The sequence below is a fragment of the Cupressus sempervirens genome, chromosome 10 (genome assembly GCF_028749045.1).
Source record: "Cupressus sempervirens isolate cs-2001-9-10 chromosome 10, ASM2874904v1, whole genome shotgun sequence".
Taxonomy (NCBI): domain Eukaryota; kingdom Viridiplantae; phylum Streptophyta; class Pinopsida; order Cupressales; family Cupressaceae; genus Cupressus; species Cupressus sempervirens.
The window spans coordinates 269,085,361-269,109,852 of NC_143127.1; positions in this window are offsets into that span (position 1 = coordinate 269,085,361).

Below are 24,492 nucleotides of genomic sequence, written 5' to 3' on the forward strand. Positions count from 1 at the left end.
ATATATGTCCCTCTTAGTTATTTAGTACTAATTTGAGGTGCCTCTACTACTAGTTACCTACTTGCATTTTCTTACCCATTAAAAGAAAGGGTATTGAAATGTTTTTCATTTTTGAGCCCTACAATTCCTTATGTAGAATGATATGTAGAGTGACATACCAAAATATTTTCATAAATACAAATATTTTCATGGCTGAAACTAATACCCTAGTATGCTCATACTAATATGTATTTTTATTCATTACAGTTGAATGAAGATGATAGCTTCATATTATTTGGTGACCCTAGAAAGGAAAATATTTCCCCCCCTCCCCCACCCCAACCTATTTTATATAGATAATTGTATTCTATTATCACAATTTACCCTTGATTTACAAGTTTTGCTAAGTTGTTTTATTTTTCTCAAAGTTCCATTCAAGTGTCTAGGATATTAGCAAAGGGATGAATGCAGAAAGCATGAAAATTTACATCAACAAAGTAATTAGTGAATAATTAAAATTAGCACTATCACTATAATCACCATAAGTATTAATAATATGAGTTATATAAATATTTAAATCATAATTAAATTTGATAAATATTTCTATATTTAACTAGATCTTACAGGCTCTGTCACTTTTTCTTCTATTACGAAATTTTGTTTAGTTTAACCAAATACACCAAAATAAAGTGCAAACTTACTTTTTATAAATGAAGCTCTAAACATAAATAAAAATATCTAGTCTTAAATGACCAACAATCAGCTTAACAACACCACTATCAATATGCCTTGACAAATAGAAAGAAAATATAACTAAATCTTTATAGATCCATAATCAGAGAAGTCCAAAACACTTAAACTTCTCACTGTAATAGAGTTAATTTATAATAGAATATATATCACTATTATAAACCTATACATGAAATAAAGACACACACAAATTTTAGAAAGCTCCCAAACACTAGTTACCATATTCTATATAAATTCAAGAAAAAATATTTCTACCATCTCCTATACAACCTCAAGGTATAATAATTCTAGTTGTATAGAAGACGGATAAAAATGAATCAAAAAAGGTTGGTCCTCCTAAGCTCCATCCTCATTATTTTTAATCATTACATATCCAACAAGTGCCATGTAGTGGCTTTTACTTGTTGTTACAGTGTATTTTAATAATGATAATTTAATAAATAGTCACCTGTCATTAACTAGTTATCCAAAAAATAAAGACAATTCAACAAATATTGATTTATCCTTTAATGGTAAATTTTTTTTTATTATCACAAAAAATTAATTTAATAAAGATTACCCAATACATTCATATAAAAACATATTTTTGGGACTCAATGAAGATTAAATGAAAGTGAATGTGATCAATTCAATTTTGTAATAACTAGTATTGATGAATAGTTAATACTTATCTATTATTAAAATTAAAATAAAGATAAACTATATTTTAACATTGATCGACTTTGAGAAATTACATATCTAACAATAATAGTGGCCACTTTAGTGACCCACAACTTGTTGCACATACCGATTTTTCTAAGTTTTTATAAAAAAATTTAAGCAATAAAATCAATATGGTCCCTGAATAAATGTTTGGAGTTTCCTCATTTAAGACAATATCTAAATTATTGGTCTCCATATCAATGATAGAGGTGAACAAGGAACAAAATCTTTGAGAATGAGATGTAAACAATGCTAAGAAAATAAGAAATTTAAAAAAAAAAAAAAAAAAAAAAAAAACTTTAGTCATAAGAATTTAAACTTTCAAACTTGTTGAATGAAAAGAATTATATTGGCAAACTTCATTCTAGAAGTAATGCACTAGCTTTAAAAATAGTATAATATACTATAAAAAATAATAATCAATAAATTTAAAATATAACAAAATGAAATAAAAAAATTTAATAATCTTTAATCACGTTTTTATATATAAATATTGCAAATTTTTATTTATCCAGTTATGTATACAAGAAAAATATCTTGATTAAAGCATATTATTTACACATTGTTTGGTAAGAAAACAAAATCAAATATATTATTATTTGCAAAAGCAAAACAATAAAGGAATGTAATTGGTGTCAAATGATTGACTAGTTTGTACAAGTAATTGCAATAGTATTGCCAATGCAAGTACATTTTTAAGATTATACATTAATTTAATAATCAACACAAAGTTCAAAAAGAAAGATGATAGTTCTGAAATACTTAAAAGATAAAGCACAATGAGGTGAATTTCTTATATGCGAATACAAGTTCATTGTTCTAGTCTTTGACTAATTATGTACAAGACAATCATTTATATCATAATCTCTCTCTATATTTTGATTCCAATTCTAGGTTTAAATATTTCATACTAATGGTTTATTTTAAGATTAAAAGTGTTAAAAAGTCAATATTGACTTTTTTTCCAAGCTTAATTTTTCCATTAGTGTGTAATGTTCAAGGGTGGCAATCTATGAGTATTTAAAATGAAAACATTTGTGAAATTTTTAACCATTATATAAATCAAATTACCAATATCTTTCTAAATTTTCCTACAACATGTTCAACCAGTCCTCCACTAGAAAGCTATAAATGGAGCAGGTAGTCTTACTCTCCTTACCCAAGTCCTTCATGTCCTTATTCACCTCCAAGAAATAAAGAGTATTGGTAGTGGAATGCATAACTTTTGTGGATAACTTTACTAGTGTGTGAAATTTTTGGCAGATGCCAATGTGATTGTCTGCCATCTCCTTCATCAACTACTCCAAACTATCTAGTCGAACCTTGCTTTTTCTCTAGCCATGACTATGCTTCCCTCCCCCCACCCCAACCTATGGGAGTACCCTTCATGGGGGATATTTTTAGATTGTTAAAATTGAATAAAAACGATAATTATTATTTTTAAGATAAGATTTAAATAATATTTATGTTAGAGATTAATTAAATTCAATTCATAATTTTTTCAACTCATCAATAAAATATTCATATCTATATTTTAATAAAGAAGTAGACTATTTAATAAGAAACTAGGCTTGTTAAACATTTAAAGATATTACTAGACCATTGATGGATACATAAATAATATAATAAAAAATGACTTTAAAAAAATACACATCCATATAGATTTTTTGGTCAATTATACTATTTATATATGTCCCTCTCAGTTATTTAGTACTAATTTTAGGTGCCTCTACTACTAGTTACCTACTTGCACTTTCTTACCCATTAAAAGAAAGGGTATTGAAATGTTTTTCATTTTGAGACCTACAATTCCTTATGCAGAATGATATGTAGTGTGACATACCAAAATATTTTAATAAATACAATTTTGTTCATGGCTGAAACTAATACCCTACTATGCTCATACTAATATGTATTTTTATTCTTTACAGTTGAATGAAGATGATAGCTTCATATCATTTGGTGACCCTAGAAAGGAAAATATTTCCCCCCATCCCCCACCCCAACCTATTTTATATAGATAATTGTATTATATTATCACAATTTAACCTTGATTTACAAGTTTTGCTAAGTTGTTGTTTTATTTTTGTCAAAGTTCCATTCAAGTGTCTAGGATATTAGCAAATGGATGAATGCAGAAAGCATGAAAATTTACATCAACAAAGTAATTAGTGAACAATTAAAATTAGCACTATCACTATAATCACCATAAGTATTAATGTTATGAGTTATATAAATATTTAAATCATAATTAAATTTCATTAATATTTCTATATTTAACTAGATCTTACAAGCTCTGTCACTTTTTCTTCTATTACAAAATTTTGTTTAGTTTAACCAAACACAACAAAATAAAGTGCAACCTTACTTTTTATAAATGAAGTTCTAAACACAACTTAAAATATTTAGTCTTAAATGACCAACAATCAGCTTAACAACACCACTGTCAATATGTCTTGAAAAATAGAAAGAAAATATAACTAAATCTTTATAGATCCATAATCATAGAAGTCCAAAACACTTAAACTTCTCACTGTAATAGAGTTAATTTATTATAGAATATATATCACTATTATAAACCTACACATGAAATAAAGCCACGCACAAATATTAGAATGTTCCCAGACACTAGTTGCCCTATTCTATATAAATTCAAGAAAAAATGTTTCTACCATCTCCTATATAACCTCAAGGTATAATAATTCTAGTTGTATATAAGATGGATAAAAATGAATTAGAAAAGGTAGGTCTTCCTAAGCTCCATCCTCGTTGTTTTTAATCATGACATATCCAACAAGTGCCATGTAGTGGCTTTTGCTTGTTGTTATAGTGTATTTTAATAATGACAATTTAATAAATAGTTACCCATCATTAACTAGTTATCCAAAAAATAAAGACAATTCTATAAAGATTGCTTCATCCTTTAATGGTAATTTTTTTATTACTATCACAAAAATTAATTTAATAAAGATTACCCTATACATTCATATAAAAACATACTTTTGGGACTCAATGAAGATTAAATGAAAGTGAATGTGATGAATTCAATTTTGTAATAGCTAGTATTGACAAATAGTTAATACTTATCTATTATTAAAATAAAAAGAAAATTAATCTGTATTTCAACATTGATCCACTTTGAGAAATTACATATCTAACAATAATAGTGGCCACTTTAATGACCCACAACTTCTTGTACATACCAATTTTTGCAAGTTTTTATAAAACAAAATTTAATCAATAAAATCAATATGGTCCACCAATAAATGTTTGAAGTTTCCTCATTTAAGATGATCTCTAAATTATTGATCTCTATATCAAAGATAGAAGTGAACAATGAACAAAATCTTTGAGAATGAGATGTAAACAATGCTAAAAAGATAAGAAATTAAAAAAAAATTAAAAACTTTAGTCATAAGAATTTAAACTTTCAAACTTGTTGAAAGAAAAAAATTATATTGGCAAACTTCATTCTAGAAGTAATGAACTCGCTTTAAAAATAGTATAATATACTACAAAAATCAATAATCAATAAATTTGAAATATACCAAAATGATATTTAAAAAAATTAATAATCTTTTATCACTTTTTTATATATAAATATTGCAAAGTTTTATTCATCCAATTATGTATAAAAGAAAAATATTTTGATTAAAACATATTGTTTACACAAATTGTTTGGTAAGAAAACAAAATCAAATATATTATTATTTGCAAAAGCAAAACAATAAAAGAATGTAATTGGTGTCAAATAATTGACTAGTTTGTACAAGTAATTGCAATAGTATTGCCAATGCAAGTATAGTTTTAAGATTATATATTAATTTATTAATCAACACAAAGTTCAAAAAGAAAGATGATAGTTTTGAAATACTTAAAAGATAAAGCACAGTGAGGTGAATTTCTTATATGTGAATACAAGTTCATTGTTCTAGTCTTTGACTAATTATGTACAAGACAATCATTTATATCATAATCCCTCTCTATATTTTGATTCCAATTCTAGGTTTAAATATTTCATACTAATGGTTGATTTTAAGATTAAAAGTGTTAAATAGTCAATATTGACTTTTTTTTCCAAGCTTAGTTTTTCCATTAGTGTGTAATGTTCAAGGGTGGCAATCTAAAACATTTGAGAAAGTTTTAACTATTATATAAATCAAATTACCAATATTTTTCTAAAAAGTCAAAAGTTCATTCTTGATTTACATGTTTAGACTGAAACTTATAAGACAACAAATAGATGATTATTATAATCATCTATTTAAATATCAATAGATGTGATATTAAAAAAATCAATTATGTTTAGTAGTTCATATGGTCCAAATATTCCAAACAAAAGATTAGGAACTACTTTTAGTTTAACAATCAAACCTTAATATGTGATGGTTAAAATAAAAGAATATTGTATATGTTTACAAAGTTAAATAATTATAATAAAATAAGAAATAATGGCTGTTACGTGCTTGACTTTGAGAAACATAAAACTCTTAAACATTTAGAAGAACATATGTTGTGTTGGCATGCAAATCTACATATATAATTATATTAATATTACAAGTAATGTTTTTTAAAACTGTATCATGTGTCACGGACTGGGACTGTTACATGTCAACAATCCATTTCCATATTCTTTTAAAAATACGGTTACCAAAAACCCATAGCTTCCCAAGCTTTGCTTTATAGATCATACTGAACTTTATTACATTGACAAAAAGATTTATTATACAGTACCATCGTGCTATAGCGAAGCTAGAGTTGAAAGGAAAGTAACAGATATATCCACGACTCTGTTTATAAGTATACATTACTATGGTAAGCTATTTTATCTTTATGATCTCCCCTTCGATCTATAATAACAATTAATACGTTCAGAAACAAAGACTAATTAATATCCTTTTAAAAAGTATATATTTGAAAACTAGAAAGAATTAGCAATGTAGATATCTCATAATTCATTGTAGCTTTTCAAGCTTGGCTTATGTCTTTTAACCAATTAGATATTGCAATCAATATTCTGTTAATTGTTAAAACTGTCAAACTCTTTCTTCAGATAAGACAGTTTATTTCTTTCGAAACAATTTTATTAAGCTTCAACAACCAAATCTTGACCTCTTTCCTTTTATCTATCTTTTAACGTTTGATTTTCAGCTTCTACAATGAGATTGATGGAAATTTCTTAGGGTGTTTCAGACTCTATTATTATTGTAACATTCAGTCTCATGATAGAATTTTTTTATGAGAAGAATTATAATATATATTAAGCTTTGTACACACAATCTATAAGAAGACAAATGTACAAAAATGAACAATCGTACTATTTCAAGGGTAAAAACATTAAACTAAGATACTATGAAATAATGATTTATGTGAAAAGAACACTTTCAAAAACAACATTACAAACAAATCAATGTGTTATTGAAAAATTAATACTTGTACAATATGCATATAGTCCAATCCCTTACAAGAATATCAATTGCAAGAATTTCAGAACAATTATAGAAACATATACTTGGAAAATATAAAACATCAATTTAAAATATTTAAAACTTACAAGAAATAATATGTTAAAGTATTATATATTAATTATAAAATAATAATCTACAAATTCGTAGAAAGTAGTATTCAAATATCATATCAAATCCAAATCCATATCTCAAGATTGGTCCACAATTATCAATACACTTGTAAGAAAATTGTCACAATCCACTTAAGAAATAAGATGTTATATTTTGCTTTTATAATCTCCAATCAGAGATGTCTTAGGACATTAAATATCACAGAATGTACCATAAGTTTGCAAACAAATATAACTCTCTTTTACATCTCCATTCTGTTCTCATTTTGATTTCATTATTAAGTCACATATTATCTCTAGTTTACTTAAGCTAAATTTTAGGCATATAATAATTAATTGTTTCACTAATTATTACCATGCAACTTTGGTTTTACTCTATTAGAGTTTTGATCTCCTTTTATAAGGATTGATCTTTTGGATTTTATTAATTCATTTTTTATAATAACAATTTATCTTTTTTCTTATAAGAATCTCTCATCTATGGATCTGACAATTTCAGCCACCATAACTTTTTACTTCTCTCTTCTATGGTAAGTGTTTGCATGCAGGTGATTCTTGGGAGCTATGGAGTTGATCTTTCATCAACTTCAACATGGTATTAGAACATTAATTTATTATTATAAAAATTTACATTTAAAAATTAAAGCTTAGATATCTCTAGGCTTTCTTTATATATATTATATATTATATGATAGAAATATAGCTAGTGTTATTTACATAACAAGAGAAATTTGATACACCTTTCTTAAATTGTTGTTAAGTAACTTACAAGAGAAAAGGTAATACCAAAACTATAAACCATATGCTAAGGGTTAGGAGGCCTATAGATTCATTGAACCATCCAAATTTTCCACACCAGTTGGAATTTCAAGGCATTAAAATTATTATTTAAGGTGTCTTTTTTTTTTTCCATATAATTCATGTAAAAATAATTCAAAATATAATGATGTGTCTTGTGAGCTTTCCATCAAAGACTCTCTACATACAAAACAAAAATAATCCAGTCACAAAATCCTCTCTCTCGTAACTCTTTTGGAACTATCAAATTAAAGAATATATATCAAAATTCTTAATATTATTGTTTCTAAATTTGTTTGTGTTAAATTTTGAATATGAATACTTCTAAATCCTTTATCACAATATTAACTTAGCTTTGAAAATAAAATATAAAATCTACCTTAAAAAACTTTAATTTACCTAATAATAATAAACTTTTGATATTCCAGTTTATAAAATTCTTATAAAAGAAATTTAAAATATAGAAAAATTCTTATAAATTCACAAATAGAATTTCAACCATCTGATTAGAAGCGAGTGTAAGTGTAGATTCATTCGTACATGATTTTAAAGTCTTCTTTTTCACACATGATATTCTGAAAAATGTTCAAAGTTAGTCTAAAATTATTTATAAAATATTATAGTGTCTTCTTTTTATCACTTGATATTTGAAAAGACTTTACGTCTCCGTGTTTCATTGATGTGTTGATAGTGTATCTGTGCTTGTGATTGTCCACAGAAGCTGTTCAGACAGAAAATGTGAGTATTGAGGGGTATAAAACATCAACAAAATCTGAGATCAGGTGCCTCAAAACGAGTGTAGAACAGGTGCATTCTTCTTCAACTGCATTTATCATATGTACTCCTCCATGTTTTCCTTATGGAAGTGTTGTTTGCTGTCACTTTTTGCATTGAAAAGCTATTAAATAGAGTTTAAACATGTTAATTAAAATGGCCGAGATTGTTGACCATAAACTCTCAGTCTTCAATGCGTGTTGTTTGACAACTTCCCCAGGAATATTTTTATTTCTGTGTTCTGTCAGCTTTTTGTTTAATTTGTATATAATTTACTTGTTTTGTAGCATGTGGCCAAGGGCACATGAAATTTGAAATAGTGTAATTTTAGGAAATAAGAATTTGGTATAGTCAATGGGAGATGTTCTGAAATGAAATCAGTTCTAAAGCAAAATGATTTTGACTTGACTTCTGCACCAGTCTCAGTACTGGGTTATCTGATTGGAAATTGAATCCAATAATGAATGGCGCATTTATGCAAGTATATGCCTAATTTTGGATGAATGTGAAAATGAAGTAGCATAGCAATAACTTTTTGATTTATAGTTTTATATTAATAATTTTTGAATTGTTAAAATGAATAAGAGATAGTGACTGTAAAATATGCTAACTTGGTTTATAATTTTTGAAGTCGGCTTCTTCCAGCAACCTCTAGAAGATTGTTTTATTTAATGATTTTATAAAATACCACTTTATTGAGTTAATTAAATATAAAGTTATCTTGTAATATATTTTTATTGATAAATTTATAAATAATTTAACTCCTCCAAAAAAATGAGGACATTACAGGTCTGCCCCTCCTAAAATTGCTTGGCCTCAAGCAATCTTAATGCTGGATGCTGCAAAATCACTTCTCCCTCCCAAGTAGCATCTTCAACAGGTAAATCTTTCCACTTAACCAGATACTCTCTGATTACTCTCCTACGAAGCTGCTTCTCTCTATTATCCAAAATGGATTCTGGCACTAAGATCAGTTTCCCCTCATCATGCAAGGGAGGTAATACAACAGAAGGCATCACATTCTGACCCAATGCGTTTTTGAGGCATGATAAATGAAACACATTGTGCACTGTACTATTTGTGGGAAGCTCCAACTCATAAGCCACCTCACCAACTCGTTTGATGATCCTAAATGGTCCATAATGACATGGCTTGAGTTTCTCTACACCACTCTTCTTGAGAGTGGATTGCTTATATGGCTGCAACATGAGGTAAACCATATCATTTACCTCAAAACTACACTCAATCCTCTTCTTGTCTACATATTTCTTTTGTTGGTTCTAAGCTCTAGCAATGTTGTCTTTGAGAGTAGCAACTATATCCTTACTTTCCTGTAATAGTTCACCTGCACAGGGTACTCGATTGTCTCCCAACAACAAATCTAAGAAACTAGGTGCCTCATAACCGTAAAACGCCATGAAGGGTGTCATTTGTATAGTCATATGATATGTAGTATTGTAACAATACTCACAGAGATATATCCATCTGACCCAAGCTCGTTGTTGATCTGCCACATAATTCCTCGAATACCCTTCCACCCATTTGTTTACAATCTCTGTTTGACCATCAGTCTGTGGGTGATAACTGGTACTAGGTGTAAGCTCAGTGCCACACAACCGAAATATCTCCTGCCAAAAATGAATCATGAAGCGGTTGTCCTTGTCACTCACAATGCTCTGAGGCAAATTGTGTAATCTTAAAATCTCCCTGAAGAAAACCTCTGCCACTTGAGTTGCTGAGTATGTAGTAGCGATAGGGAAGAAGTGAGCATATTTTGTTAGCCTATCCACCACCACATAGATGCAACCGCACCACTGGGCCATGGGCAAGCCCGTAATAAAATCCATAGAGATGCACTCCCACTTCCTGTCAGGAATAGGAAGTGGCTATAGGAGCCCTACTGGATAAGTGTGCTCTTGTTTGTTCTTCTCGCAAACATGACACTCTCGCACATACTGCAAAACATCAACCTTAAGTCCCTTCCAAGTGAACCATTCCCGTACTAACCTGTAAGTCTTGAAATACCCAAGATGGCCTGCTATAGGTGAATTATGGAATGCTCTCAAAATCAATTGCTTCACTTTCGATCTTGGGACTAAGTAAATCCTATTCTTGTAAATGATCAAATTATCTATGATAGTGTATCTAGTGTCAATTGTTCCTCCCTCCACTATAGCAGAGGCCCACGTGTCTTTGGCATATTCTCCTACAATCAAGTGTCGCCAATCCTCTGATATCTAAATCAAACAAGTGAGGTGTGGCCTACAGGATAAAGCATCTGCAACAATATTCTATTTCCCCTTAACATATGTGATATCAAAATCATATGCCTGTAACTTACTCACCCACTTTTGGCTGATGATCATTCAGGTCCCACTATCCCAAAAAGTGCCTCAAACTATTATGATCAGTTTTAATACAAAATTTGTTGCCCACAAGATACTGTCTGAATTTGGCCAAGGCATGCATGATGGCTAGCATCTCCTTGTCATTTATGTTGAATGATCTCTCAGCCCCTTTAAGTTTCCTACTCTCATAAGCTATAGGATGCTTGTCCTGCATGAGTACAGCACCAACTCCCTCTCTAGAAGCATCACATTGAAGCTCAAATGGCTTCATGAAATCAGGCAACGCTAATATTGGGCATGTAGTCATTATTTCTTTGAGTCGCATAAAACACTCTTGTACCTCCCGAGTCCACACAAATGCCTCTTTCTTCAGCAAATCTGTCATGGGCGCTGCATGTCATGAGTAGCCACTAAAAAACCTATGATAGAATCCACATAGACCAAGGAACCCTCTTAACTATGTAAGGTTCTCTGGTGGTGGCCAATCAACAATAGCACAGATCTTTTCAAGATCCATTTGCACTCCTTCCGCACTAATGATGTGTCAAAGATACAAAAATTTCATCATCCCCAAATCACATTTGGACTCCTTGGCATACAAGGACTCACTTTGTAAAATGCTTAATACTATCTCCAAGTGCTCTAAATGTTCCTACCATGTCCTGCTATAGATCAAAATATCATCAAAGAACATTAGCACAAATTTCCTCAACTGATGGTGGAAGACCTTGTTCATAGTGGATTGAAAAGTGGTAGGTGCATTAGTCAAACAAAAAGGCATGACTACAAACTCAAAATGCCCGTAATGACATCTAAAAGCAGTTTTTTCAATATCCTACTCTCAAACTCTGATCTAGTGATAGCTTGATCTCAAATCAATTTTTGTGAAGTAACAAGCCCCATGCAATTCATTTATTAGCTCATCAACGCATGGGATGGGATACTTGTTCTTTATAGTTCTCTTATTCAACACCCTATAATCAATACACATTCATAGAGTTCCATCCTTCTTTTTTACCAAAATAATAGAAGATGCAAAAGGTGACTTACTTGGTCTGATGTGTCCCATCGCTAGCGACTCCTTGATGGTCCTCTCGATCTCATCTTTGAGTCATTTTGGGTGCCAGTATGGTGTGATTATGACAGGCTTAGCACCTTCCTCCAACTCGATAATGTGCTTAATACCTCTATCTGGTGGCCTGCCTGGTGGACTCTCACTGAATACCTTCCCATACTTGATTCTCAATTTTTGAATATCTGGATGATATTCAGTCTTATGTTGCCCCTCCTAGGTAGGCATCAAAGCGTATATTGTTGCCCACTCTATATTATTATGTTTGGCTAATCTCTCCAACTGCCTAAATGAGATAGTCCTGACATCACCATTATAGATAGCCTTCAGCACATGAGTCCTGCCATCCACCACAAACCGTATCTCCATATCCTCCAATCTTAGGGTAACCTCCTTCAAAGAATGTAGCCATTGCATCCCAAGTACTATGTCCATGTCACCCATGTTGACCACATGATAGTCAGCCTTAAACTCATAGTTGTTTAGGTGCAAAGGTAGATCTCGCACCATCCTATCACAACAAAGAGTATATCCATCAGCTACCTTAACTCTCAGTCCCTTGAACTCCTCAGTAATGAGTCCACGCCTCTCCACAAATCGTACATCAATGAAATTATGCATGGCACCTATATCCAACAGAGTAATAATCTTTTGTCCTGCCAAGACTCCTCAAAATCTAAAAGATCCCTCTCTTTGAATACTAGACAGATGCGCCTCTTGTAAATGTATCTCTGGAGCCTCTTTTTTCTCAGCACTATCTACCTCCTGTTCACCCTCTACCTCATCAGGATCCTCATCATGGTGTTCAAAGCTGTCTGAATCTGAACCTTCATAATAAGCCCACATCACCCAGTTAGCCTTCCCCTTAGGCTTCATAGGACAATCATAACCAAACTCATAGGGACCATTGCAAAAGAAGCATAGCTTCTTCCTACACAGGTCATTAAGTGTTTCCTTATCACAAGGTGCAGCTAGCTTGTCTTTTAAGTCACTAACCTTCTCTTTACCCTTGATGAATTCTCCTTTGTTATCTCTAAATGATGAAGAACTCTTTGAACTAAACCAGTTTGCTGGAGCTGCAAGTTCCATACTATGGGCTTTCTTCATGGCTTCCTATAATGTAGGAGGATCAAAGGCCTTTACCCACCCCTTGAGTGGTTCAGTTAATCCCTCTGTGAATAAAATTACTAGCCTTCTTTCTGAAATGTTAGGCAACATCACTACAAGCTTCTGGAAGTCATTGATAAATTGTTCTAAGCCTCCTGACTATCTCAAATGGGCTAACTCCCGAAAATAAACTTCAAGATTTTTTTTATCAAACATTTCTATCAATCTATCCACAAACTCCTGATAAGTGGTTACCTGATTGTGTTGCAATGTGACCATGCCATATGTCTACCAATCATGTGCTGCCCCATCTAAGTGTAAAGTGGCATACTTGAGTGCTTCAAATTTTGGCATCGTCTTCAAAGATAGGAAAGTATACACCTTATGAATCCAAGCACGAGCAATCATTTTTCCACTGTCATCAAATGTGGGTAATACCAACTTGTTGGTGACTTGTTGCAACTCACTGTTTTTATCTACTTGCTTCTGCCTAGCAGCTCTATAGTTTAGGTACCTGTCAAATGTCCATCCATCCTGTACATATTCTGGTAATGAATCCTACTCATTCCTTGCTTGTCAGAGTTCATCTACAATATCTGTTACCATAGCATCAGGTGTGCATGTTGAAGTTTCTTCTCTGAATGTAGGACGTGTGGGTCTGTCAGCTGTTCTAGACCATGTCCTATGTTGTGATCCTACTATGCTCCTGTCATCCTGGTCATTATTATGATTATTCCTCCTATTTTCTCCAATCAAATTTTGCATCATAACCATCATTGCCTATGTACTTTCCTTTATTAACTGTAGAAGCCTCTCCTGTTGCTATAAAGTCTCATCATCTCACACACTTCTAGATGGGCTTTGAGAATGTCTCTTAGCTATATTCTCAGTTATGTTGGTTCTTTTGTAAACTAAATTAACTGGTGGCTGAGTAACCCTATCAGGCTGGTAGAAAATCGCTATGATACCGCTATAATGACCCGTACCAATAGGCCACTAAACAAAACCCTAAATTTAATACACGACTAAAGTATATTGCTGCAATAAGGAAATAATAGTGCCAATGTATTCATTCAATGAAAACCAAATATTTTTACAAATGATATGTCAATTTTCAGCATTGACCTGGCACATTACAGAAAACCCTAACTGGCTATATACAATTGAGAACTTATTACAACTACAAACTAAAATGAGAACTTGGATTGATCAGATACTGGAGACGGAGACTGACTGTTGAAGATGATATGGTGAAAGTGTAGCTCCACTTGAAACTCCAAATCAGCAATTAAGCACAAGTGAAAGGACTGAAATATCCTTCCCACGGCTACAATAATTCAGGTGATCTCTCACACCCTCAAAATTGCATACCAATTGAGAGTTTTCGTTCTCAATGGCCAATTGTGACTACTTGCAGAAACCCTAGGCTCCACAATGCACATAGGCAAAAATAAATAATAAATCTTGATGATAGGCAATGAGCCTTCAATGCCTATTTATTCTTTTTTCCTCAATAGGTCAGCCTCCATTTTATTTATTCATTGCTTCTTCCAGAAACCTCTGGAAGATTGTTTTATTTAATGATTTTATAAAATATCACTTTATTGAGTTAATTAAATATAGAGTTATCTTGTAATATATTTTTATTGACAACTTTATAAATAATTTAACTCCTCCAAAAAATGGGGACATTACACTTAGTCATTTTAGAATACTTTTAGGCATTTTTACCACCTATTAGTTACCTTCTTGCACCTTGAGAAAGATTGCTGAAATATTGTTCCTTTTGTGATCCGCCATTTTTTCTCTAGAATTATATAGGATAAGATTTCTATAATTACAATTTTATTCATAATTGAAAATTCTATGCTTATATTAATATAAGTTCTTATTCATGCAATAGCTCCATTAAGATTATAATGTCATGTTACATAGCTATCATATACAAAATATTATCTTTTTTTTCTATTAGAGTCTATATGTAATAGATTCTTATATTCTATTATCACAACTACCCCTAAATTTATAAGTTTCATTGAGGTTTGTTTGGATAGTTTTAAATTTGTATACTTCAACATAAATTATGTTGTCTAAATTTTATTCAAGAAAATTAAGCTTGAATTACTGACTATTTAGCAGTTTTAATCGAGAAATCAAGTCTTAATATATAAACATAATTATTCTGCCCTTTTTATATGAGCTTAAGGCATGATAGTGCTATTAGTATGTAAGATGGATAGAAAAGAAGAGTTAAGAAAGTTCCCTATGACTCACATTTTCCTAATTGTTCGCAGTCATCATATAACCACTAGCGAATGCATAATCAAATGAACATCTTCCACCAACATTATGTTTTTTTAACAGATAGCAGCTTGCTCATTTATAGGACTATACAATAATTTATTAATCCGCAGAAAATTCAAAGATCAAAGTGATAGTTCTGAAATCCTTAATAGGTGAAAGTAGTTTAATATGTGCCAATATAAGCTCATTGTCCTGCTCTGTGACTAAGTATATACATGATAGTTTCTAGATCATAATCCCTCTCTTTAAGTTGTTTCATTTTCTGAGTTGCATCTCTCTAGATATCAGAGTAAATATGTGTACATTGTTGGTTAACCGTTTCATTATCAAATGATAGATGATAAGGACAGGTACAATCGAGTGCAAGAATCTTATCTATTATCCAGTTGTGCTTAAAATATTAAAGTTCATGATAGGAATAAAATTAGCAACTTCTCTCAAAGAAGTCAAAGAAGCCAAATGTTTGTTCTCTGCTTACAAGTTTATACCGACTAAGTAGATGATAATATGTATTATAACATCAATGGATGCTGGTTACAAATTTAAGTTGACTGTAATAAAGCAACAAATCGATGATTATTGGCTGTAATAATATCAATGGATGTGACAGTAAAAGAACCGAATAAGTGTAGCAGTTGATATAGTCCAAATATTTGATACAAAAGATCAGGTAGTCACAGCACACCGAAATATTGAGGACTATTTCAAAGTCCAGGGAATCAAGAATTGTTGTGTATGTGTTTACCAGGTTAGGTGATTATTATAAAATAGGGAATAATGGCCGCTACGTGCTTGAATTTGAGAAGTATCGAACTGTTATGAGTCAAACATCATAATATATTGAATAGTTACAATAATATATGTTTTGTCGGCTATATATATATATATGGTCAATGTTTTAAAAAACTGTAGCATCTGTCACGGTTTGAAAGACTACTACAGAAATATTAACACTGCAAATTTTGTTCTGCCTCATCCTCGGAGATAAGAAGGATCCAAGGGTCCTACAATATATAAACAGGTCAACAACCCATTAACATATTCTATTTTGATCTAGATTCTGATGCCGTCAGACTTATTCTCAAGACATAGCTGCCAAAGACCCATCACTTACCAACATTTCTTTAGAGATCATACTAGAAATTCAATTGTTTTAACTATAGATCTAACATAGAGAACATTTTTTCAACCATCCTATTATAGAGACGCTAAAGTTGAACGAATGTATACATGTCTCTAGTCACAAGCTTAAACTTACCTGGTTAGAAGCTAACATGTTCGTGCCCGTGCTAGGGGATGGCATATGCCCATGTGCCGGGATATCAATTTTCATTTCTTTTCAACTTCCACAGTAAGATGAGTATAAATTTCTAAGTGTAAGAAGAACTATGATAGCGTGGTTCAATTGACACTATCAATATGTCAAAATTGAAGAATATAAATTCAAGAGTATGTTTACTGTTTCACTATCTACTCTTTTACCTATGCATATGATATACAAATGGTTACTTTCTGTTTATGACTCAGAATTGTTTTGTGCTTGCTTTCCCTACAGACATTTTCTCTTTAAACGATTTGGTTTTTCAACAGAGTTAACTGCGTTAAGCGAAATCTTGTGCAGTGGGACTCAATTTGATGTATTTGCAATCTATTATTTAAAGAGCACAACCATTTACTCATAAAGAAGATGGGATCTCACAAACACACTTATGCAAACTCTTAATTAAATTTAAGTTTTTTCTTATCCTTCTCTATCGAGGTGGGAGGCATTAAAGTCCATTTCAAGTGCTCATAGCCCAATCTCAACACAATGTTCTGTTAACGAAGAATAGTTGCTCTAAGTTCTTCCATTGACCCATCAAAAACTCAAGCCCTGTTGCTCCAATCTATATACAATTAAAAAAAAGCAACTCTCTGAACGTCTTTAATTTGTCCCTGTTTTAAAAACGATTTATAATAATAATTTAATTGTCTTAATTGAAACATTTTTATCAAGAAATAATATTAAATAAATTCAAACTAGTATTAATATATTTATAATATAGTACATTATTTCTCTTTTGTTGGTTGACATAGCTGATAAAAGTTTTTTTTTTTTTTCACTGGCCAACTTGCGTTGAAATGGAGGATTGGTGGGGCTGGCACCTATTTGAAGGGGAAGATGTGAGAAATATAAGTTAAAATATTTAAATCTCACAATCCTAACTCAAAAAACTTTGATCGGCACTTAAATATTTGCTCAGCACATGAAGGTGCCGAGTGCCGGTTTTGGTCGGCACCTGAAGGTGTCGAGTGCCAGTTATGCTCGACACTTGATCGGCACTTGAAGGTGCCGAGTGATAGGGAACAGGTGCCAAGTGAGCTCGGCACACAAAGGAAAAATGCAGTAGATGCCAAGTTAGCTCGGCACTCAAAGAAGACAATGGATGCCGAGTAAGGTCGGCTCCAACTAATAAAATTTATAACTTAGAAACAATCTAACGTGAATGCTTTCACGATTAAAACCAGAGAGCCAAGCTTTAACCTTTCAACAAAGTTTCTCAAATACAATGAATAGAAGAGGAAGAACAATAGATTCAAGTATGTCTGCTTGCTTTCTATTCAATCTTTCATTAAACTATTACAAAATCTGGGAGCATACGGCTTCAACCAGAAAACCCTAAAACAACCCTAAACTGATAAAACTTCAAACTTCAATAAAATTTTAAATTTGCAGCTCTAATGGCTACATACAATGGTGCCTGGAGCAATCACTGCTTCAACAGGATGAATCTAACAATGAAAAACTTACAGAGTGAATAGGGGAAGCACGTGCAACTGCAGGCACAAACTTCTTTCCTTCTTCCTTCTCTGCTCAGCTCTGCAACTTCTCTCTGATTTGCTTGATCTGCTTGAACTCTCTGAATGAATGAATAAACATTCCTTTTTGTTATATCTTTCCCCCTCAATGTCCAAATTAAAAATCTCACCTACCATAAATAAATGCCTGTCATTCATGAATGCCTGCGATGACCTGATAGGGTAGATGGGCATGGGGCTCGAGGACAACCTGCTGGCTCTTCAACGTTTAAGTTTTCCAACACTCCCCCTTTGTCCCGAGCCAAACAAAAAAGGATCACAACTAATCCAAATCAACTACACCAAGACTCTCTCTTAAGTGTACAAAAGTTCCAATGCCTAATGGCTTGGTGAAAATATCTGCTAGCTGCTACTCAAACTTGCGAAATTCCATCTTGATATCCTCATTCTCAACCAACTCTTTGATGAAGTGATACCTGATCTCAATATGCTTGCTTCTCCCATGGAAGATTGAATTTTTGGACAATGGAATTGATGAGATGTTGTCACAATAAATTGTGGTTCCATCCTCTTGCCTTTCATTCAAATCTGTCAAGATCCTTCTTAGCCAAATTGCTTGACATGCTGCTGCATTTGCTGCAATGTATTCAGTCTCTGCTATAGATTGAGCAACAATAAGTTGCTTCTTGGATGCCCATGAAATTGCACCCGATCCCATATGAAACATGTAACCGAAAGTGCTCTTCCTATCATCTAAACTTCCAACCCAATCACTATCAGTGTAACCAACCAACTTGAAATTATCATTTGTAGTATATAAAATCCCAAATCCCTTGGTACCTTTAACATACCTTAGGATCCTTTTTCCCGCTTGCCAATGGGAATCCTTTGGGGTTTCCATAAATCTGAAAATCAGACTTACTGCATGCATTAGGTCTAGCCAAGTTGCAGTCAAATACATTAAACTTTCAATCATACTCTTGTATAGTGTTGGATCCACTCTCTTGCTAGAGTCTTCCTTGCTCAACTTCAAACCTATTGTTGTTGGTGTGGGGGCTGCCTTACTATTTTGCATTTTAAATCTCTCCAAGATTTTCCCTGCATATTTTTCTTCAGAGATGAATATGCCATTATGCATTTGTTTTACTTCTATGCCTAGAAAGTACTTCAAGAGACCTAGGTCTGTCATTTCAAATTCACTTTTTATGGCCTCTTTGAACTCACCAATTAGAGCTTTATCATTACCAGTAAAAATTAAATCATCTACATATAAGACAAAAATCAATACATTACCATCTATTGCCTTGATGTAAAGAGTGGGCTCACCATTGCTTTTGCTAAAGCCATTGTTCATCAAATATGAGTCAATCCTACTGTACCATGCCCGTGGAGCTTTCTTGAGCCCATACAAAGCTCTCTTCAACCTATATACTTTGTTCTCTTCACCTGCAACTTCATAACCAGGTGGCTGCTCCATATACACTTCTTCTTTCAATACACCATTAAGGAAGGTGGACTTCACGTCCATTTGAAATACCTTCCACTTGTGTTGAGCTACAATTGCTATGACAACACGCACGGTTTCCATTCTTGCAACTGAGGCATAGGTCTCATCATAATCTCTTTCATACTATTGTTTGTAGCCCTTGACTACCAGCCTTGCCTTATGCCTATCAATCTTGCCTTCAGCATTGCATTTGGTCTTGTAGACCCATTTCACTCCAATCACATGCTTCTTGGGAGGCAATTCAATTAGCTCCCATGTCTCATTCCTTTCTATAGCATCTATTTCCTCATCCATGGCCTTACACCTTTTCTTCTCCTTAAGAGCTTCCTCAAAATATACTGGATCACTATGAGAAAATAATGCAAAATTAACACTCTCATCATAATCTTCATACCTTTCATCTTGGTATATCTCCCTAAGACTCTTGGTCTTTCTTGGTAATAGGGAGGAGAGTGTGGGATCAGAATCTTCACTGCTGCTACATTGTCGACCAGCTCGGTCTTCACTAGTACTCGACGCTGACACTCGGTCATGCCTAGAGGAGCTCGGCAATGTCCGAACCTGCTTGCCTTTTCTTCTATTTGCTCCTTCTTCTTGCTTTTCATTAGCATCTTCTTCACTCATAATTGGCACTTTACTTGAAGTGCTTGGTGACTCATCAGTTGAACCATACCAAGACTGATTTTCAAAAAATTCCACATCTCTTGAAAGAGTCATCTTGTTGTTCAATGGGTCATACAATCTGTGTACCTTTGATTCTAAGCTGTGCCCTATGAAGATGCACTTCACACCTTTGTCATCCAATTTCTACCTTTTTTTCTTTAGGCACATGTGCATATGCAACACATCCAAACACCCTTAGGTGTTCAACTGTCCATCTTTCTCGTGACCATGCTTCCATTGGAATTTTGTCATGAACTGCCTTTGTAGGAAACCTATTAATTAGGTAAACTGTTGTTTCCATAGCCTCTCCCCAAAATTTAGTTGGGAGACCTTTCTCTTTTATCATGCTCCTTGCCATTTCAACAATGGTCCTATTCTTTCTTTCAGCCACTCCATTTTGTTGTGGTTTATAGCTGGTTGTGTGCTCTTTCTTTATGCCATGTTTCCTGCAAAAATTTAAAAAAGAATTGGAGGTATACTCCCCTCCTCTATCTGACCTAAGGACCTTGATATAGTGTCCACATTCTCTTTCAACCTGGGCTTTGAATTCTACAAATTTATCAAATGCTTTAGATTTATTCTTTAAAAAATACACCCATGTCCTACGACTGAAATCATCAATTAATGTTATGAAATAAGTACTCCCCCCAATGGAAGTAACTTGCATAGGACTGACTAGGTCGATATTGTTGGGTGATGCGACGCGCTCCCCTGCCCATAGTTGGTTAATTATGTGGTGTTCCATGTTCACTAATAGTCATGGCTTTTGGTGCAATGGTAAATGGACCCAACAATTGGTATCAGAGCTTGGTTTTGGCCTGGTCATGGGTTCAAATCTCTCCGGTGCCTTCCCGACCCGCGTAAGCACCTGGTATGCGCGTCGAGGGGGAGATTGTTGGGTGATGCGACGCACTCCCCTGCCCACAGGTGGTTAATTATGTGGTGTTCCATGTTCACTAATAGTCATGTCTTTTGGTGCAATGGTAAATGGGCCCAACAGATATGCACTAACTCTAATGGATATCTAGCCCTCCTAGAATTTTCAGAATTAAAGGGAAGCCTATGTTGCTTACCCAAAATACAAGCCTCACACTTGTCACAAGAATTTCCTACATGTGGCAAACCATCTACCATTCTTTTATTTGACAATAAATTTAAACCAGCATAGCCAAGATGACCATACCTGAGATGCCACAACCGTAAAGGGTCTTCAATGACACTCTTTAGAGCTGATTGTGTGTGAGGTGCAGCACAAACTTGAGATGAGAAACATGTCTCTATCCTCAAGGGAAACATTCTGTTCTTTGTCATTTGAACTGCTACAAGTAAGTTCTTGCTTCAATGACACACCTATCATTTTTCATCAGCACTTTGTATCCATTTTGAATGAGCTGACCAATGCTCATCAAATTGTGCTTCATACTAGGGGCAAAATACACATTTTGTATTTCCTTCTTCTCACCTTTCTTGGTGCGGACCATAATAGATCCTTTGCCCACAATTGGTAGGGTTCCATTGTTACCCATCTTAATTTCTAATTTGAAACTCTTGTCAATGAATGAAAACAAGTTCTCATTGCCACTCATGTGGTTGCTACATCCACTATCGAGGTACCAAACCTCAGAGCTTCCTTCTTCACCAACATTACACATGATGAAGGCAGTGTTTTCACTTCCCATATTCATATCAGCCACATTTTCTTGTCCTGACTAATCTTTCTGCTTCTTCCAACATTCATTTGCATAATGCCCATATTTATGACAGTAGTAGCATTCTACATTACTCTTATTTGAGTTGTAGTTTTTCTTACCTCCTCTTGAAGTATTTTGAGAGCTACTTGCTCCATCTGCTCTTCCTGAGCTTTCTGCTACAGCATTCCTTTGTCCTCCATTACCTCGGCCTCTGCCTCTGGACTTCCTGCCTGAGCTATTTCTTCCTCTCCCCCTTCCTCTTGAATTTGACTAAGCCTTGAATGCTTGCTCTTGGGAAGTAGAAGATGTAGATCTATTGATCCTATGATCATGAGTTTGAAGAGAACCCATCAACTCATCCATTGTCAAAATAGTGAGGTCTTTTTCCTCTTCTATGGTCATGACCAAATTGTCATATTTATGAGGTGAGCACCTCAATATCTTTTCCACTATCTTTTGCACTTGATAGTCTTCTCCATTTGACTTTAATTGGTTAATCACATTGGAGGTCCTTGAACTGAAGTCTACAACTGATTCATTCTCCTTCATTTGAAGGCTCTCAAACTCCCTCCTAATGTTTTGTAGCTTTATAGTACGAACTTTATCAATCCCCTTGAAGTTTGTCTCAAGGATATCCCATGCTTCCTTTGCATAATTTGCTGCTGCAATCTTTGGGAATACTGTCTTTGTCATTGCTGCTTTAATAAGGCTTAATGCCTTAGCATCCTTCCTCCTTGACTCCTTCAAATGAGTCTTTTGTGCATTTTTGAGGGCAACATACTAAGTTGGATCAGTCACATCATTGAATCCATTTACCACAAACTCCCACAAATCATTTGCCACCATTATACTTTTCATCTTCTTTGCCCATGTATCATAATTTTGCCCATCAAAGGATGGTGGCTACTGCCATATCTTTCCTGCATCTCCTGCCATGTCAAATATCCCAAGAAAAACAAATGCCCTAACTCATTGTGGATGTGGGGAGTCAAAACTCTGATACCATGTGAGAAATATAAGTTAAAATATTTAAATCTCACAACCCTAACTCAGAAAACTTTGATCGGCACTTAAATATTTCCTCGACACATGAAGCTGTTGAGTGTCAGTTTTGGTTAGCACCTGAAGGTGCCGAGTGCCAGTTATGCTCAACACTTGAAGGTCCTAAGTGACAGGGAATAGGTGTCGAGTGAGCTTGGCACACAAAGGAAAATGCAGTAGATGCCAAGTTAGCTCAGCACTCAAAGAAGACAATGGATGTCGAGTAAGGTCGGCTCCAACTAATAAAATTTATAACTTAGAAACAATCTAACGTGAATGCTTTCACGATTAAAACTAGAGAGCCAAGCTTTAACCTTTCAACAAAGTTTCTCAAATACAATGAATAGAAGAGGAAGAACAATAGATTCAAGTATGCCTTCTTTCTTTCTATTCAATCTTTCATTAAATTATTACAAAATTTGGGAGCATTCGGCTTCAACCAGAAAACCCTAAAACAACCCTAAACTGGTAAAACTTCAAACTTCAATAAACTTTTAAACTTGTAGCTCTAATGGCTGCATACAATGGTGCCTAGAGCAATCACTGCTTCAACAGGACAAATCTAACAATGACAAACTTATAGAGTGAACAGGGGAAGCATGTGCAACTGTAGGCACAAACTTCTTTCCTTCTTCCTTCTCTGCTCAACTCTGCAACTTCTCTCTGATCTGCTTGATCTACTTGAACTTTTGAATGAATGAATAAACATTCCTTTTTGTCATATCTTTCCCCCTCAATGTCCAAATTCAAAATCTCACCTACCATAAATAAATGCCTACCGTTCATGGATGCCTGCGGTGACCTGACAGGGTAGATGGGCATAGGGCTCGAGGACAACCTGCTAGCTCTTCAACGTTTAAGTTTTCCAACAGAAGAAGCCTAATTATGGTCATCACAAAATTGTTGAATTTTTATAGAGTAATTTTTCTTGGGATAGGCTAATGTTGAGACAAAATATACTAAAGATAAAACAAGTTAAACTTTTTTTATTTAGATTTATGAAAACATAGTGATTTTTTTTCAAATTTTTTGTTGTTTCCCACTACAAACTATGCAAATCATGAAGATGAAATTTTGAAAAAAATCTATGATATTTTCGATTTTTTGAAAATTATTCAATTGTACAGTTTGTAAGGAGGATAGCCTCATCCATGTTTCTTAGCCTAAAACAAATCCCAGGACAGCAACCTCTAGGTAGGGAAATACCCTTTTCATGGTCATCTGCCTATTGGTTAATTAGCATAAAATTTTCTAGGAGAATGTCATTGGACTTTCTATTGCACCCACACAATACCTATAGTGGGAGAAATGAAGTGGTTCATAGAGGAACAGATAAGATTATTACTAGAGAATATTATCCTGATAATGTTTATCTTCAT